Source organism: Pogona vitticeps, chromosome 3 (assembly GCF_051106095.1).
Source record: "Pogona vitticeps strain Pit_001003342236 chromosome 3, PviZW2.1, whole genome shotgun sequence".
NCBI lineage: Eukaryota > Metazoa > Chordata > Lepidosauria > Squamata > Agamidae > Pogona > Pogona vitticeps.
The window spans coordinates 253,129,940-253,149,427 of NC_135785.1; the positions used below are offsets into that span (position 1 = coordinate 253,129,940).

At 42.2% G+C, this 19,488-nt stretch overlaps 1 protein-coding gene and 1 long non-coding RNA gene across 9 annotated transcripts in view; one reads left to right on the forward strand and one right to left on the reverse strand.

Annotated features, from left to right (window-relative positions):
- FAT3 (FAT atypical cadherin 3) overlaps nt 1-19,488 on the reverse strand; it is a 529,225-nt gene that overhangs the window by 416,239 nt on the left and 93,498 nt on the right. The gene's annotated exons all lie outside the window — the stretch shown is intronic.
- Nucleotides 1,888-17,926, forward strand: LOC144588084 (uncharacterized). Its single transcript, XR_013543426.1, has 2 exons — nt 1,888-9,997; nt 11,867-17,926. It is a non-coding gene; the product is annotated as an uncharacterized LOC144588084 (long non-coding RNA).

Below are 19,488 nucleotides of genomic sequence, written 5' to 3' on the forward strand. Positions count from 1 at the left end.
TCAAAGACTTATTTCCCTTTATAGGACAGGTGATGCTGTAAGCATTTGAGTATTGATTTCTAGCCTCATATCCTGACTGCTAAGCCAGACAGTGGCCATTTTTATTGCTAGAAATAATGTACAGTATAAATGGAGATATTGCTATAATTATCCTTTGATTGTTCTTGGCATGATTACTGGTGAAACATTTCAGCAGACATGGGCATTGAGAGCTATGTGAGCCCCCAATCAAGCTTTCCTTGATCCATGTAATAATAAAAGAAGTCATTATCAAGGAATGCGTAAATATCAACAGCAAAGTTCTTCCAAGTAAAAGCAAGGTGTTTTTTAAATTAAGGAAGCTATTTTCATCTGAAAACAGAGTATAGAAAACCCAAGTTTTGTGTGTGGGGGGGTTACCGAAACTCAGAGAATTATTGAAGCTTTTGTCAAAAAAAGCGCTATATTTCCAAAATTTAATTCCCCCCTGGTCCACATCTGACATCAGAGGAAGGAGAGAGGAAAAGATGCTTCATTACAAATCTAAAAGACCTTTTTCTTTTTCATGTGATTATCACATTGGCTGATAGTTACTGTATTTTTCCATTTATATGATGTCCCTGTTTATAACGCAGCCCCCCCACACTTTTATAATCCCCAAATTAAGAAAACCTAGCTTTGAGTATTCAGCCTCTGGGCTCAGAACACTCGGACATTAGCAGTCCCTATTGAATCTGAGCATACAGGCTCCACCTCCAATGAGCTGTGTTCCAAGTTGTTTGTTGAGCATCAGCTGACATCAGTTCCACAAGGCTCGTGATTCAAGGAAGCTAAGTCTCTTGACTGTAGGAAGCTAAACCTCCTGATTGGAGGCAGCTAAGCCTTGTGACTGAAGGAAGCCTGTTTACAAAGGCAAGATACAGACCGTTTTGTTCTCTCTGTGTTCTCAGCTTACTTCCATGTATAAGACGTCCCTCAATTTTTAGTGTAATGATTTTAGGAAAAAGGAGTGTCTTACACACGTAAAAATACAACTTGTTAAATAATGTATTCAATTTGAGAAGAAAGCACAACGTTTCTTAGGTTGACTTGCACGGCAAGTTCTTCTGCTTGTTTATCTAAAAAAATTAAACACAGAAATTTTGAAAGTTCTATATAATACAGTGGTGCCTCGCATAGCGAGGTTAATCCGTTCCGGATTAACCCTCGCTATGTGAAAACATTGCTGAACGGATCAAGAAAACCCATTGATGTTTAATGCGTTCCAAATGGGCTGAAAACTCACCGTTCAGCGATGTTTTCCTATGGCCGGCAGCCATTTTCGCACCCTCCCCTCGCTTACTGAGGGCGTGAAAACGCTGCACGCGGCCATTTAGGGGCTTCCGGTGGCCATTTTGGAGCCGCCGAACAGCTGATCCGCAGGCCGCAAAGCGAAGGTCGGTAAGCGAAACACTTACCGACCTTCGCTATGCGAGTTTCGCCCATTGGGGCCATTGCGTTGCGACCGCAGTTGCGATCAAAAAAAACCCTCGCTGTGCAGATTCGTTGTTCTACGGTGCGCTCGTTAAGCAAGGCACCACTGTACTTAATAAGAACACGCTTCATAGAAACCTGCTTTATGTAGAAGTCAGACTGAGTATTCACTCATCCAGCTTAATATTATTTCTGCAGGGAATCAGACATGACGATTTCCCCCAGAGTTTAAAAACAGTACTCATTTAGACCAGTGGTCCCCAACCTTGGGCCTCCAGATATTCTTGGACTTCAACTCCCAGAAATCCTGGCCAGCAGAGGTGGTGGTGAAGGCTTCTGGGAGTTGTAGTCCAAGAACATCTGGAGACCCAAGGTTGGGGACCACTGATTTAGACCACAACTTGTATAATCTCCCTTCTAGGATAGCCAACATGGGCTTCCTGGAAGCTGCAGTCCAAGGCAGGGTAGGTCTGAGCTACTGCCGTTTCCACACACTAATTCAGCAAAACAAAAAAGGACCAACCAGCCTACTCCATAGGACAACACCCTATGGATGTGCATACAGTTGTGTCTCACTTAACGAGGATAATCCCTTCCAGCGAAATCGCTGTACAGCGAAATCCTCGTTAAGGGAAATAAAAAATCCCATTGAAATACATTGAAAACCTTTTCAATGCATTCCAATGGGCTGAAAAACTCACCATCCAGCAAAGATCCTCCATAGGGGCGGCCATTTTCGGTGCCTGTAAAGCGAGGAATCCATCTAAAAACACAGTGGGGAGCCATTTTACACAGTGGGCGGCCACTTTGAAGCCACCGATCAGCTGTTTTAAAAACGTTGTAATGCGAAGAATCAGTTCTCGAAGCAGGGAACCGATCGTCGCAAAGCGGACTTTACCCATTAAAACATCGTTTTGCGATCGCAAAAGCGATTGCAAAAGTCATCATATAGCAGTTTTGTCATTTCACGAGGCAATCATTAAGCGAGACACCACTGTACAAGCATATGTGGCTGCAAGGCTGCATTTGGGTTGGTGGGTCCCAAGTTACACAAACCTGCCATATGGGATTAACTATCACAACTTGCTATTAGCAATGGGGTCCCTCGTGATTCTTCCACTGCATAACTGAGCTCCAGAGATTAATTCTGCAAAGGAGTTGGAAAAAGTTAACAAACGTTGAGATATTAGCTTAGGAGGCAAAACACTAAACATACAGAAGCTGAGGAAGGAAAAACATCTATCTTTATTCAAGCAGGGTGAAGAGACTATGTTGGAATACGAAAAGAACGAGGCAGATCAGGATACAAAGCAAAGCAATCTTGCAGAACATAGAGGAGAGTAAGGCAAATGAGGTAGAGAAGTGAGGAATTGAGTGCAAGGCTGAAGGAGGATTTAAGCAGGATCTCTCAACCTAGTGTTCTTCAAAGAGCTGGACTAGAATTTCCATCAGCCCTGGCCAGTGGACATGGTGGCCAGGGCTGATGGGAGTTGCGGTCCAATACTTCCAAATGCTGCGATTTGGGGAAAACTATAATTTAGGGACATAAAAGGCAAACCTGTCATATGAGTCTAGCTCGACATTCCAAGGAAGAAAAACATTTGCAACCACCCTCACCAGCTGTGATGTTTTTAGGTGGTTGATATAATTTCTCTAGTTGGGATGCTGTTATGCATCTAGTTGGAATGTCATGGGTCTAGTTGGGATACATAACAGCATCCCAACTAGAGAAATTATATCAACATATTTGACCATAACATAAAACATAAAATAAATGGCTTTATATGGTCATATGTGTTCCATTTAATTTGAATCTACTTAAGCCCCGTTCATGTCTCAAATGAATCAATAGATCAGGCATAAACACATGGAGTGATACATGACATATGTTACAATTATACATTATATGTTGACAATTAGTTACTTTTCTAACTTCAACTGGGGAGAAACGTGTAACCTGCTGAAAATCTTGAGAGGGAGAATAATTATGAGGAAAAGGGCACGAACACATCCTGGGGGAAGTTATTCTGCATACAGTATTAATTTTGTTTCAGAATGAGCTTTGATTTTGTAGGTGTGCATATTTTGCTAAACTCTCTCTTTTATGGAAATTAAGTGATTGTCAATAGAAATGGATTCTCTGCACTCTTAAGGAGATTAGACAATTAACAACTGCAACATTGGAAAGATCCCCACCCTCTATTAATCAATGGGTTGAAGACCTTATAATTCTTTTTAACATGTGGCATATATACATGAACTGTGTATGTTGTCCAGGCATCTGATAATCTTTCATTGAAGTCTACATTTAGATTTTGAGCTGTTTTTATTGTTGTTCCATTACTTGTTCCCACTTTTGCTAGTTTTAGTGTGTGTGTGTGTGTGTGTGTTTCTGTGCAATGGTCTGTTTCTATGCTTTTGTTTTCTTCCGTTTTTTAATTATTTAAGCACAATCCACACGGATTTAAAAAGGAAAATGGTATAAGAACTTCACAACAGATGGGCACTGCCTACTGATATATTTTTTTTAATGATGCCTTACACAGAGACAGAAAATGCTGGTGACTTTTGTATGTTGATATTTTAGGCTCTGCATGTAACTTTTGCTGTGAAAAAGCCATCTCTGTGCATGACTCAAAATGGCTTGCGAGCTTTACAAAGCACCACCCTGCCACTCCCCCTCCCTTTCCCCAGTTCTGCATGACCACTTCAACCAACACACCATGAAGTTCTCATTCTCATGCTAATGCTGTTCAAACAAGTGAGCCCTGTATTTTCTCTCATTTGGCCATAAGCCTGTCCTTAGCATCACTTTTCCCTGTCATTTTCAACTGGGCTGTTTCCACAGAGAAAACTTCATCTATTTATTTATAGAGAAGGAGAGAAAGGGGGAAACTAAGGAGGAAAAAAACTAGACCAGGGACTGATTCAGCCACAAAGTTGTAAAAAAAATCCCACTGATCTCTGAACGCTGGTACTGAACTGTACAGCCAATATCTACCAAAACGAGACTGCAGAATAGCTCGGAGGTTTATGCCTCCTTGACAAGGGCTGGATTTGATGATCCATAGGGTCCCTTCCAACTCTGCAGATTTAAGATGATGAGTTGTTCTATCATTAGTTTCTGCATTAATTTCTTAAGTGTCATGTAAGGAAGAAAAGATAAAACGGTCCAAAAGATATGTCCTTGTAATACCTAAACTGGATGAGTAATAAATGGCCTTCTGTCCGCATGTGTCCACCAAGGTTGGATTTCGGTGGGGGCAGAGGAAGGAAGAGAGTGTGCCCTTGTTTTAATCCACCAGAGAAGGTGATGGTGTCAACCGTGTTAACAGAATTGTTAACAGAATTTAGTGCCACGAAAAACTGCAAACTGTGGTTTTCTAGACTTCCTTTATGGAAGGGAAGAAGGCACTTTATAGCCTCTCCAAAGTGGCAAGTCTACAGGACAGTGAAAGGGCACTCCGACATTCTTCTTACCATAGAAAGCTGCTAAACATTTGAAGTAATCATCAATACAAGAATCCCTGTGCCAAAGTCAAATGCTAATGGCTGCAAGAACAGGAACTACAACAGCAGTGCAGCCCCTTATGGGACAGGGGTAATCTGGTGCAGCCATCCATTCCGGAAATACTCATCATGGTCTAAATCAGGTTAAATTCGGATTTAAGTTTGTATGTGTCTTACAGATTTTTAATGCGTATTTTGATCCTTTCTTCTTCTCCCTCTCCGTTTCTCTCAGGCACACACAAATAGGGAGTACAGGGCCAAACCCAATACGTGGGAAAGGAGCAGATGCTTGTCTTGAGATGGCTATCTTGATGTCAGACATGTACTGGAAGCCAAACACCAAAACCTACAGGTGAGAATCTTCACGACCGTCATCATGAAATTCCTGAACTCAGAGCACTTACCTCCAGCCTCATACACAGCTGCAAACTAGGAACTGTTTGCTATCGTTGTGTGTGGGTTCTGTGCCCTCAAGTGTCAACCGACTTTTAGCGATCCTAATAGGGCTTTTCAGGTAAGTGAGATATTTAAGAAGTGATTCTACCAGTTCCGCTCCTCCAGTGATTTCCCATGGCCAAGTGGGGATTCAAACTCTGTTTTCCAGAACTCACTAGTCCATCACTCTATCCACTACACTACACTGGGAAGCTTGCCACTGTGACTTCTGCACTATTTCACCTTTCCCATTTCTCCTTTCACAAACTCCTAGAATATTTGGGGTAAACAGAAAGCTAGTAGATGTGAACCAAGGGGACTCCACTTAGCCAGATTCTCCCTCCTATTCCTCCTCACAGAAGCTCATCAGAGTGCCCTGCTAAACGACAGAAGTGCTACGGGTGGATTACATCAGTCGGATGATGCAAGAAATTCAGCAAGCGGCGCTATGCCACTTCAGCAGGAAGGCAAAAGCAGCAGGAAAGGTCTCCAGTGTTCATGCCCTGATAAGTCCTAGCGAACTGTCAAACTCTTTTTGACCGTGTTCTGCACCAAGAGAGTCTTGCATTAGAAAACACATATTACTTCAGAGCACATATTAATAACTCTGGCACTGAAGACACCCGTGCCCTTCAAAGGGGATTTTCATTTCCTTCGCACCTTGAATTCTGAAAGCACCACAGATGAGAGCTTCAACATAATCACCGAGCTTTGGGTACACGTTTCACTTATTTGAAGCCTGCATATAGGCAAGACTCAAGGCAGAGTCGGATTAGGAAAGCAGGCTGCTCAGCTGGATTTCCTCCTGATCATCTTAGAGGGGTGATTTAAAAGGGATGCATTTCCACATGGAGCTGTTAAGCAAATCCATATAGCAAATGAAGTCGCTCTACCCCAATAGCTCAGCGAAGCACTTTGTATTTAATTCTATGCCTGCATGCTATGGGATAGCTGGCTGAATATTTCAGATGTTAAAGTATCTGGCTGCAGAGCCAGTGTTTGCGAATTTGATTCTCCAATGTGCCTCTTCTGAGTACAATCAGCCTGTGTGGCCCTGGGGAAGCTGTACAGATCCAAGATGCTCCTAGAAGGAGGGAATGGAAAATACCACTTCTGAGTATTCTCTACCTGGAAAACGCTGAAAACAGAATTGATTGGGTGGCACATGAAGATGATTCTTTGGAATGGCACCAAATGACTCATTCATAATGTTTGACAAAGTCTGGGGGGGGGGAGAGATTTCCAGAGAGGTTGGAGGTCATGTAACCCCTCTCTGGACCCAGAGGACCACCACCACCACCACCATCATCTTAGAACTGCAGAGCTGAAGGAGCCCTATGGATCATCAAGTCCAGTCCTTGCCAAAGAGACACAATGGGAAGTGAACTCTCAAACTCTAGCTCCTCAGCCAGAGACCTAACCAGTGAGCTATCAAGCAGTTCCTTAAAGGTATTGAAAATAACTTGTAAACAAACTTATGCCATGTTGCCCCAGCAAGCAAAAAACTGATTCTGAAAGATCAAGGAATAAAACTCTTGAAAATTGGAAGGAAGTCAGTGCACCCTTATAAAATTAGCAGCACAAGTCTGCATTGGAAGTACCATATTTTCCATGTATAAGACTATACTTTTGTCTAAAATCTTTAGACTAAAAATTGAGGGTCGTCTTATACACGGAAGTAAGCTGCGGACGTGGTGGCGCTGTGGGCACAGAATCCTGTGCTGCAGGGTCAGAAGACCAAGCAGTCGTAAGATCGAATCCACGCAACGGAGTGAGCGCCCGTTGCTTGTCCCAGCTCCCGCCAACCTAGCGGTTCGAAAGCATGCAAATGCGAGTAGATAAATAGGTACCATCTCGGTGGGAAGGTAAACAGCGTTCCGTGTCTAAATCACACTGGCCATGTGACCACGGAAAGATTGTCTTCGGACAAACGCTGGCTCTATGGCTTGGAAACGGGGATGAGCACCGCCCCCTAGAGTCAGACACGACTGGACAAAAATTGTCAAGGGGAACCTTTACCTTTACCTTTTTAAGCTGCGGAGAGAACAAAAACAAGTGGAGGGGAAATCAGGGATCAAAGCGATTCTGCAGCACTTTTATCCCTTTCCCCCTACACTTGCTAAGCCCCTCTTAAATTTCTTAATTTTGAATTAGAAAAGTGGGGGGCGTCTTATACACGGGAAAATGTGGTAGTATGTGCACCTTCAACTTGGAGTCCCATTTCCTTCTTTGTTTTGCTTTTTGTTTTTAAATTTAACCACACTTGTAGCTTAGCCTTTTTCTAGAGAACTCAGAATGGTCTAGACACCTCTTTATTTTATTTGTACCCCTCACTTCCTCCAATGAGTTCAAGATGTGATACATGCCTCTCCTCCCTACCCTTACACTACGAAATAATACAGTGAAGTATGTTAGGTGTTACAGCTGACTCAAAATCATTTAGTGAGCTTCCCAGATAGAAACAGTTTGATTACCTGTCTCACAAGTTCTAGGCAGACACTAACCATTACTCCCTACTTCACTCACTTTATCCTCCCAGAAAACTTGTATAAGATAGGCTTAGCTGAGGAACACTTATGTCCAAGCCACCCATGCCTCTGAGGGGAGAAAAGCATGTGACACCAAACTGCATGTATTTCCCCCCCTCTTTTTAAAGTCACCAAAATGCAATTGCATGACCTCTAATGGAATCTGCAACACAAAAGTAGGAAAGGCAGCGCTTCTAGACCAGTGGCTTCCAATCTTTTTTGAGTTGGAACTCCTCTTATGAGCCAAGCAGCTTGCATGCCCCCCATCATATTTGCATTAAAAAAACATTTTTAATGGGATAATGTTATCCCTTCGCAGAAAGTAGAGGTTTCTTTTCCCCCCAAAGGCCTGTTTCTCATAAATATGTACATATACATGCTAATATTAATATCCAGCTCTGAAAGGTCAAGGAAGAAATTATTTAGTAAAGGCTACAACACATATAAGGTGACCTGCAACCCTCCCACCAGAAAATACTCTGCAACCCTCTTGGGGGGGGGGTCACTGCTTCCAAGCTGGGAAACACTATTGTATGCCTTCTCTTTTCTTACGTTCAGGTAAATGCTTCCTTTGCATACTCTAAAATCCACATGACTGCAGAGCAGATTGGCCACTAGAAATTCCTCAAAAACTATTTTGTACTTCTGTATTTATTTGATTTATATGCTACTTTTCTCCCATGAAGGGAAGTGAAGGCGAGTACAAATGCTCAGGTTCAAGAAACACTGACTAAATCTCACAACAAGTGTTTTCATGCATGCATTTCCAGCCTATGCTCCTCTTCCACATGAACGATGCTAGCAAGACAACTGTGTGTGTTTCAAGCTCTGAAAAAATTCATGCTGTCCATTTCCCAGCATCTGTGTATTTTTCACCCCATCTGGGACCACATTACTATTTGGGGAGGCCCGATCCCTCCGTTCCTTTTTAAAGTAAGCATTCCAAACGTTCCCAGCTTCCATGCATGTTGCTGCAGCGCACACAGGCATTCGAAAACACATCACAAGAAGTGAGAGGAGGCAACGTGAGAATCAGTACAAACAACTTGCCCAGACTATGAATGGGGTGGAAACTAATAACTCCCCAAAAGGGCAGCCTGCCATTCCAGCAACAATTCTGAAAACTTGAGTTCGTTGGAAATGAGGCATTCCTACCTCGGGGAAAAACGGTTGAGGCTATCAAGCTTTACCATAAAAGGGATGAAAACTGCTTAGGGCTTCCTTTTCTTTTAAACCTGCTAGTACTCTAGAACAGATAACATCCTTCCTTCCCTACAGGCCTTCTACAGCAGGTCTCACACTATCTTCCACGTGCAGCCCCGCATCCGAGAATACATGCACCTTATACGTTCAGAACGGCAATGATGATGACAACAGCAGGGTTAACTCCTTCACAGCTGATGCTTCTGCTGGCATTATTCAGAGAGAATGTTTCAGAACATACATTATGGGGTACAAAAAGCCTTAAAGGACAGATTGAGCGTCAGCCCGTTTTCCACTTACCTAGAAAGAGGTCCCACAGTATTCCACGGGGTTTTCCACACACCCCTGTTTACCATTATCCAGTGAAACCCCAAAGCCCCATATATTTCAAGCACGTTCTGTCCACCTCTTTCTGGGTATTTAACAGCAACAGCTAAGGACAGAACAATGCACACAGAGACTTTTGCCAGGGAGGGCAGAGAAATTCTCACCTTTCAGCCGGAACAGATAGCACCCCGCTACTCTTCTAAACTTGGGAGGATATCCTCGATTTAAATGTTCCCCTAGGACTCCAGTCTGATGATCCCAAAAATCAACCTAAAACAACTGCTGCCAGCTTGTCTAATTCTTCAGCAGGCGGAGAGAGGGAGAGAGAGAGAGAGAGATGCACGCTGCCACGGTAACGAGGAAAAGCAAAAAAAAAAAAGGGAACTGCCGGGTCTTACTTTTCTTTCGAAAGCTTTGTGTTATAAATAGAGAGACAGAGAGGGAGAGGGAGAGAGAAACAGCACAGAAGGGGTGTGGGGTGGATGGGTGGGTGGAAGAGAGGAGAGGCATTACAAGTGCTAAGCAAAGCCCATCTTTGCCAGGTAGGTACTCAAACAATACCCGGGCTGTTTAAAGTTTGAATTTCCCTGCTTCCACCCTTCCCAAGAGGAAAGAGAGAGAAGATCAGACTTTAGGAGGGGGGGAGCAGCAAATGGACAGACTGGGGGAAGGGGAGCAAAGCAACGGGGGACGGAGGGGGGGGGGAGAAACACAGTGGAGTGCTCGTATGTGACATCCATATGGAATTAGTATCAGAACAATGCTGACAAGGACAGGCATAGAAAATTGTACTCCAGGGCAGGAGTTTGCAAAAGAGATCTCCAAGCCAGTATCATACATATTAGACACTATCCTCCCATGCATTTCCCCCCCTCCCAGAATTTTCTTTAAATGCAAGCAATCTCTAAATAAGCCACCACAGAGGGTTAAACAGTTTCCTGAGTTGTTCGGAAAGGAGTGAAAAGCAGAATCTTTTTTTTTTTAAAAAAAGCACACATTAAAATTGCAGTGCCACCACACACAGGAGCCTTGATGTCGTGTTTTCTTACTGTTTACTGGTTTGCCTGTACTGTATCTTCTCTCCTCCTCCTCCTCCTCCCCCACTCACTGCCAGAAGCCAGGGCTTTCTTTCCGAAGAAGCACGGCTCAGCCCCGTGGGAATCAGAATTCCACTGGACCCAATTAACACTCTTGCTTTGCTTGCTGCGCGCTGTACGATTGATTTAAAAATAAGCTGTGTTTCAGAAGTCCCGGATATATTTTCACACACACACACACACACACACACGCACACTTCCAACAATATGCTTGGTGACTGCTAAAAGCTCCCCACCTCTGTTCCCAACTGTGTTGGGGGTGGGTGGGAGAGAGAGAGATGGAGAAGGGAAATGATGATTCAACAAAAACCAAAAAAAGATCAACAGCCAAAAGGACTGTGATGATAATGACCATCCTAGCTGGTTGCAAAGCATGCAGAGAGAACGCTGGCTACTCATTATTTAAATTTATGGCTCCCAGGCGAGGCGAAATAAGAGCACGGAGGGCTGGTTCACCATTCAAAAAAGCTAAGGAGCATCTCTGGGCTCCACTCCAGGCTCTCTATTCATGCGGAGTCCCCGTCTGTGAAGACGGCGCCTCCATGTGGGTGTTCTAGATGAGACTCTGACACTGTGCGCAACAGCAGCAATTCCAAAAAAGGGGTTGTCTATCAGGACAAACTATAGAAGAGATTCCCCTTAAACGAAAGCCCCCTCTCTATGTGTCACTTGCGTAGAGGGATCAGATATGATGAGTGGGTTTATCCATTCAGTCTTATACATGCATGCCTTTATTGGTTAGCTGACTAATTATTATGAATTTGCCCTGTATCATCCGAACGGATGATTCTTTCTTATGTCTCCTATATCAACAAATTCCAGGGCAGGGCATATAAAGTCACCCTGAATAAAATTATCTTGAAAAAAATATATATAACAGCCCGAATACTTTAAACACACTTAAAAAATCAAAGCAATTTAGAATGCATTAACAATTCAAACGGAATAGAATCCAGTAAAGTGAAAAACTGGAAATAAAGCCATGATTTCCACCAGGTATTAAATTCTGTGCTGAATAACCCTAGTGCCAAAATAACACAGTACCTGAAATTCTGCTGCTTAGCGTAATACCCTGTTTCCCCAAAAATAAGACCTAACCTGAAAATAAGCCCTAGTAGGATTTTTCAGGATGTTCTTAATATAAGCCCTACCCCAAAAATAAGCCCTAGTTAAGTGAAACCTCGCCCTCCAGCACTGTGTAGCATTGTGCAGCAACCAGAAGATGACATGACTATAAAATAAAACATCCCCTGAAAATAAGCCCTAATGCATTTTTGGAGCAGAAATTAATGTAAGACCCTGTCTTATTTTCAGTCTCATGAGAAGACTCTCTGGAAAAGACCCTGATGTTGGGAAAGCGTGATGGCAAGAGGAGAAGGGGAAGACAGAGGACGAGATGGTTGGACAGTGTCATCGAAGCGACCAACATGAATTTGATCCAACTCCAGGAGGCAGTGGAAGACAGGAGGGCCTGGTGTGCTCTGGCCATGGGGTCACGAAGAGTTAACGACTAAACAACATGACTTATTTTGGGGAAACACGGTAAGTAGCATCAGAATAGGCCCATCGAATCAATGGGGATTTGGTTATTCCACTTCTTCATATGTTCCATTGAATCCAAGTGGTACTACTGTAGTTGCAACATACTGCCTTGAAGTTAAAAAAAGAAAAAGAAAAAACAACAACAACCCAACTAGAGTAGGCCCATTTGACTCAATGGGATCTATGGGGAGTTGACTCACCAAATCTCCAGTGATTTAGTGGGCCAACTTACTACAATAGGCAAGTGAGTTTCAGCCAAAGTCAACATCAAATGGGCCTCTAAGAGGAAGGTATATGGCAACCAGGATGCTAAAGCTGAAATAGCACTCTCCAGCATCTTTCAGTACATTGCAGGGGGAGGCATAGAAATAAGACCCTTGCTAAACCTTAAATTTGGCATGTAGAGTTGTGCGAGTGAAATAAGGCTGTGTACAATCAACTACTAGGGAAAACATGATGGGCTGGGAACATATATCCACATGTAATGGGGGTGTCGAGTGTTTAAAAAGTTGAAGTGTGAGGTATATTAAGAAGCAGAACATATTATTGGTCAGATTCTGCCCAATCTCAGCAACCTGCAAAGTCTCACAATTCTGGGACTCCTTTCCAAAGCTTTCCCTCCCCAACAGTGAAATTTCTCAGCTCTGAACAAAAATGAGCCCCCAGCCTTGTTTCCTTCTTTTCTCCGACATTGCCTGTTGTTCAGTGAAAGAGTCCACCAAATGCTACAAAGCTTAATGTCCTTTCTGCTGAATCCCATTTAGGAGTAATGCTGATTTGCAGAGGAGCTGCAATAATCCTGTGTAGCCTGGCATTACTTGCAGAGAAAATAATAATTAAAAAATGTCTGAGAAGATCTATGAACTCTCTAAGGGAAGGGGACTTACGGAGATCAATGAGACAAGACTGGGGTTCCCTCTGAAAGAAAGAGGAGACAAGATTCATGGTCGATTTTATAGGCCCAGGAAATTCTTCACTTCACACAACTGCATGAGCAACTGACAACGCAGAAATCTGCCTTAGGCCAATGTGGATGTCTCTATTCTGTAACCTGGCACTGAAACCGCTATAGTTCACACAGACATGTTTAATTATTCTGCAAAGGTATATTTCAGCCCCCCTTTCCCCTCAGCCTTCTCTATCATAATCACCACTCCGTTACCCACCACTTTTGCCAACATTCAAATCCATTCTATCTTTTTCTTCAATGGGCAGCAAGTGAAATAGCGCTGAATTGAGAAGACACAACAAGTATTTGATTTTGTTCAGTATCATTTTAGCGTTACAGCACTAAACTGGGAGATAAATTCTTTTTTTAAAAAATGCAACTTACAAATTGCTTTGCAGTTGTAGTCCTTACCAGCAACAACAGAAGGTAGACAAAAGGAATAGAGTTCACTCCCACAACATACACTGCTCTGTGTCTCATCAGTGACAACATACACCGCCCTGTGTCTCATCAGTGATATCATCTGGAAATGCCCAAAAATGACCCTAAGGGACCAAAACAGGTGGCCATACAAGCCAAAACAAAGATATAACAATGTGAATGCAAATGTTACAAAAAAAAATGAAAGCCTGGCAGCCAAACAAAATATACCACATACTGTATTCGCGAAGGCTTTCACGGCCGGGATCTAATGGTTGTTGTGGTTTTTTCGGGCTTCTTGGCCGTGTTCTGAAAGTGGTTCTTCCTAACGTTTCGCCAGTCTCTGTGGCCGGCATCTTCAGAGGACAGCAAACTGTGCTGTCCTCTGAAGATGCCGGCCACAGAGACTGGCGAAACGTTAGGAAGAACCACTTTCAGAACACGGCCAAGAAGCCCGAAAAACCCACAACAACCATACCACATACTCCTGAAAAAAAAGATCAGATCTATTTACAATTAATACTGACATAATGTATGTAATAGAATAAATATAGAAAGAAACTGTGGGAAACACAGCAGAAACAGCAGCACAAATATTCATCAATTGACTTTCCTGAATTGCACAAACTGTAAAAATCTGTACAAAATGGACATTTACTCAAAGCATAATTCTTCTAATGCAATAACTTTATTAAGAACATCACAAAATTCCCTGCCTTCTTCACTGGAGAGGAAAAGAAAGTTCAAAACCCTGTTCCTTTGTACAGTCAATCACACTGGAGTAGAACCCCTAAACCAATAAGGATTTTGTGAGTCACCTCCACTGTAGGTTCCATTTATTCAAATAGGCCTACTCTAACTGTGACTTACCGTATTTTTTTGTCTATAAGACAATACTTTTGTCTAAAATCTTTAGACTAAAAAAGAGAACAAAAACAAATGGAGAGGAAAGCAGGGATCAAAGCGATCTTGCAGCGGTTTAAAAGCAGGGATCAAAGCAATGCTAAGACTTACCAAGTGGAGTGGAGAAGCAGGAATCAAAGTGCTTTGATCCCTGCTTTCCCCCTCCACTTGCTAAACCCCACTTAGATTTCTTAATTTTGGGTTAGAAAAGTTGGGGGTGTCTTATACATGAGGGCATCTTATAAACGGAAAAATGCTGTACTTTAGCATTATATGTTGCTCTTAGAACAGGCCCATTTGAAGCAATGGAAATTATGTATAGGTTGACTTACCAAATCCCCACTGATTAAGTGAGCCTCCTCCTGTGCAATCTTAATAGTGTGAGCCTCTCCTTAGATCCATTTATTCTAGTTGTCCAATTTATTATTTACAAAGGCTCTGCAGGTTTACACGTTCCATCAATTAACTGTGCTATCGGGTAGTATCCATTCTGATGCCTTTTGTTTAACTTTATTTTAAAATAAAATTCAACACTAATTAACACCAATGACAAATTAGATTGACTTTAATTCTCTGTGCCTTGGTCCTTCAGTACTGGATAATGCTTTGTAACAATAGAGTAGCAGCCATTTTCTTTACAGTCTGCATATACTATTCCATACCAGCACTGGCAGCTGTTTTGGTTCTGCATGCATAAAAACACAGGAAGAACTGTGCTGGATCAGACTCAATGCCTATCTAGTTCAGCATTTCATTCACACAGCAGCCAACCAGTTGCCTCTGGGGAAACCTTTAAGTAGGTCACAAATGCAAGAACACCCTCCAACTCATTCTCCCAGCAGATGGCATACAGAAGTGTACGGCCTCTGGTACTGGAGCAAAATATCCTTCATGACTGGTAGCCACTGATACCCCTTGTCCTCCCCTCCACATATTTATTCAGTTCTATTTTGAAGCCATCCAAGTTGACAGCCATTGCAGTAGCAAGTTCCACAGCAGACGCAGTTCTCTTCAGAAGCTACAATTATTGATTATTTTGTGGTGATCCTCTTAGAATTTAAAATAAGAATATAGTGCAAGTGCTTAAACGAACTCAAATGTTGATGTTGTGCAGGTGTGGGGGAGATTCACCTGTGCAGAATACAGTGGTGCCTCGCTAGACAATTACCCCACATGACAGTTTTTTCGTTAGACATTGACTTTTTGTGATCGCTATAGTGATTCGCAAAACAGTGATTCCTATGGGGGAATTTAGCTGGACAATGTTTGGTCCCTGCTTCGCAAACCGATTTTCACTAGACAACGGTTTTGACAGCTCCCTCCATGCTGGCAAAACAGGTGTTTTCGGGACCTAAGCTTCGCAAGACAGCTATTTAAACAGCTGATCGGCGCTTTGCAAAGCGACTTTCCTATGGCCAATCTTCGCTAGACAATGACGATTCTTCCCCATTGGAATGCATTAAAATGGTTTCAATGCATTCCAATGGGGAAATGCTTTTCGCTAGACAATGACTTTGCTAAACAGCGATTTCAGTGGAATGGATTATCATAGTCTAGCGAGGCACCACTGTAATTTGATATCATCAGTCCACCCATTTCAACTGCAAAGATGTTCTGCAACCAGGATTTCCTCCTGCAAATGACATTTTGGGTCAGAGAAATTTTGTTCTGTTTTGTTTTTGTTGCTGTGTATTTGTTTATAGGGCAGAAAGATGCAGAAATATCCAGATGAACAGAGAAAAAGGTAACACAGGGAAGGGAAGAAAGTATCAGATGACCTCTCTTAAGCTCTGAAGATATCTAAAACCAAGTATCTACGGAAATGCTCTACTGAAAGCATTTTCAGCAGCGATTATGATTTGGTCCATGCCCAGGTTTAAGTAATCATCTATAGAATGAAAGTTTCATATAGCAGTCTTATGAACTAACAGGACAGAGATCTTACCTCCACTAGGCTGAATTGATTCCTAAGTGGAAAGTAGGAACCATTTACTGAGTCAGGGAGTCAACACAAGAAAGGCAGGCAACCGATCTGATGTTTGGAGAGGTAAGATTGACAAATGTACCTCTGTTCAAACTGAGAGCATTTAAACTTTGACATGCGTAAAGCTTGGGAAAGTTATTTTTGGGGGAGACTACAACCCCTAGGGCAGTGGTCCCCAACCTTGGGCCTCCAGATGTTCTTGGACTACAACTCCCAGAAGCCTTCACCACCACCTCTGCTGGCCAGGATTTCTGGGAGTTGAAGTCCAAGAACATCTGGAGGCCCAAGGTTGGGGACCATTGCCCTAGGGTTCAACAGCCACTTGGCCAGCATGAAAAGATATAGGTTGTAGTCACAAAAAAGTTACTTTCTCCCACACATGAAAACTGTGAGTCTATAAGGATGATGAGCTCCCACCTCAGGTCTCCAAACTACTGATAACGCCACATGTTATCAAAAGGAGCCCCAGTGTTGGCTTTAACTAGGGTCTGTATGCTCAAGAACTTTCAGTTTAACAAATTTATTCTTTGGAGATATTTTATCCTTACTTCCCAACTTTAATCCTAAGGAAAGGAAAACTTGAACCAAACAAGACAAAAACAGCTACCGCCTTTAGATCTCTAGCATGAAAACCAAGAAAGTAACCCCCTACAGTTAGTTTTCAAAGAGAAAAGAAAACCAGTTTTTCTTCACCATGTTCAACCACCTCCCTGAGAGGTATTCTCTCTCTTTCTGTGTGTCTCCTCAACATTTCAGCCACGAACAATAAGAAATATTCGGCAAGTTCATTGACAGAACAGCTGGGTTTACAATCCAATCTATTCTTTTAGATTAATGGGAGATCTCATTTCCATAAGAATAAGGTCAATTCAAAATGCTCTGTCGAGGAAGGTATCATTAATGCAGGACTGCTGTGGAAGGCACTGAAGAGTTAAATTAATGAATATTAACAGCTTATGTTTAAATTATTTCAGGGCAATGATACTAAACCCAGGGAAGGGGAAGAACTATTTTGAAAAGCTACGGTGAGCCTTTGCTTCTCTAGCTTACTGATCCAGTACTATTTTAATTTACTTCAGAATTTCGTACAGAATATTCAATGGCGGAAGAGATTACTGGAGTACTTACTATTCCATCACCAGTGTTTGAAGTTACAAATATAACATTATTTGTAGATCATTAACTTTTGTGGGTCAAAGGAGACAGCAAGGTTATTCTCTAAAAGTAACCTTACAGCTGGAAACAGTGTAAAGTAAACAGCAATGATGATATCATATCATAGGGCAATGCTGATTAATTTAATCTCTAGAGTCAGTGTAAATCCAAATTCAGGCCATAGTGCACATCAGTTGTTCTCACTGTCTGCTCATGACCATTTCGAAACATTTGATTGGCCAAGTTTATGTTGGGTAAAGAGATGTTCAACTAGATGGACTTAAGGTCTGATCCAGCAGACTTCTTCTTACGTTTTTATCTCTAAAATTCAGTTGATTAACTTAACAGGCCATGTAACTACTCCATGCCTTGTATATGGACAGCACTCCTTAAAAATAATAATAACAAAAAAAATTAAAAAGTACGTAAATGTAAAATTGGCTGAAATCCTGTTGCGCAGAACCACATACGCAACAGGAATGACATCATCATCAGCAACTGTTGATGAACGGTTTCCTCTGGTGATTTCCAGGTATTCACAGCATTCACACACAATGGAACAAAGTTGCATGCACCTCGAAATCCCCAGGGGAAGCCTTTAATCAGCCACAATCTGCTGCTGCTACTGACATTATAAATAATGCTGAAGGCAGCAGGAAAAGAGGAAGACCAAATATGAGATGGGTTGACTCTCTAAAGGAAGCCACAGGCTTGAGTTTACAGGCACTGAGCGTGGCTGTTGAAGACAGAACATTTTGGAGATCTCTCTTCCAATTTCGCAGCTCAGAGGCAACTGGACAGAATATAACAAAAACACAGCTGACATTATGCCCATTGTGCACAAACAGCTCTGCAGCTAGATTTGAACGAGTGAGTAGTAACTTTTGTGGGCTTCTTTACAGGGCTGCATAAAATCAAGGTAGGATCTTTACTGCGCAGTGAATATGAGTGGGGAAGCAACAAGAGAGGAGCAAATATGACAACTGTCAGTACACAATTCTGTGCCTAACTAAACATGGCAGCAAGGTTGAATCCTGCACAGTAATATTCTTCTTATAGATTTCCAGTTGAACTTCTAAGTAGGATATTGGTCCTTATCTCTAACATTAGTAGCATAATAAAATCAGAATCAAGAGTCAGGTGAACTCCAGTGGGGGTTTATTGGACAGTCATAATTGTGATTATCCACCTAAACATCTCAAGCCTCCAAGGATGAAAAAGAGATAATCAAGTTTGAGTTTCATCTCTCTCTCTCTCTCTCTCTCTCTCTCTCTCTCTCTCTCTCTCTGTGTGTGTGTGTGTGTGTGTGTGTGTGTGTGTGTGTGTGTAAGAGAGAGAGAGCGAGAGAGAGAGGATGATGATGATAAATCAAAAGATTCAGCTTTTCTGGCTAAAATGTCCAGTATTATAAAAAGCAGAGATAACCACTCACTTATAACTGAACATAAATGTACACCAAATGAGATCCTCTAGAATATCTCTCTTCGCCCTTTTTTTTAACAGCTCCAAACACTCCACTATCTTGATTGTGAATTGCAACAGCTTTTGAGATTTATTTTGCTTCCTTATGTCCTTTTTCTTCTCCTGATATTTCCCTGCTGAACTCTGAGGGCTCAGCTACATTTTTTAAACAGATGAGTCTGAAAGTCTGCCCCCCCCCCTCTCTCTGCTTGCTTTCAAATTATCAAAATAACATCAAGCTTTCAAGGCTAAGCAGCAGCGTGAGCCTAAGGCTACAATCCTTAAAGTATAAAAGCAGTTCCACTGGAAGGGGTTAGATAATGAAGAGTGTTGATGGGAGTTTGTAATAAATTGGATTAATTGCTACAAGGTGTTAAAATACTATTTGTGTCTTCCCCAATCTTGCCTATAATCTGTGACATTTGCTATCTGGATCAAAGGGCCATTGGAGCAGGAGCGCAGACTACAACTTTCTGGCATTTTGTTTTGAGCTCTGATCTTTTTTAATATCAAAAAGGGGAC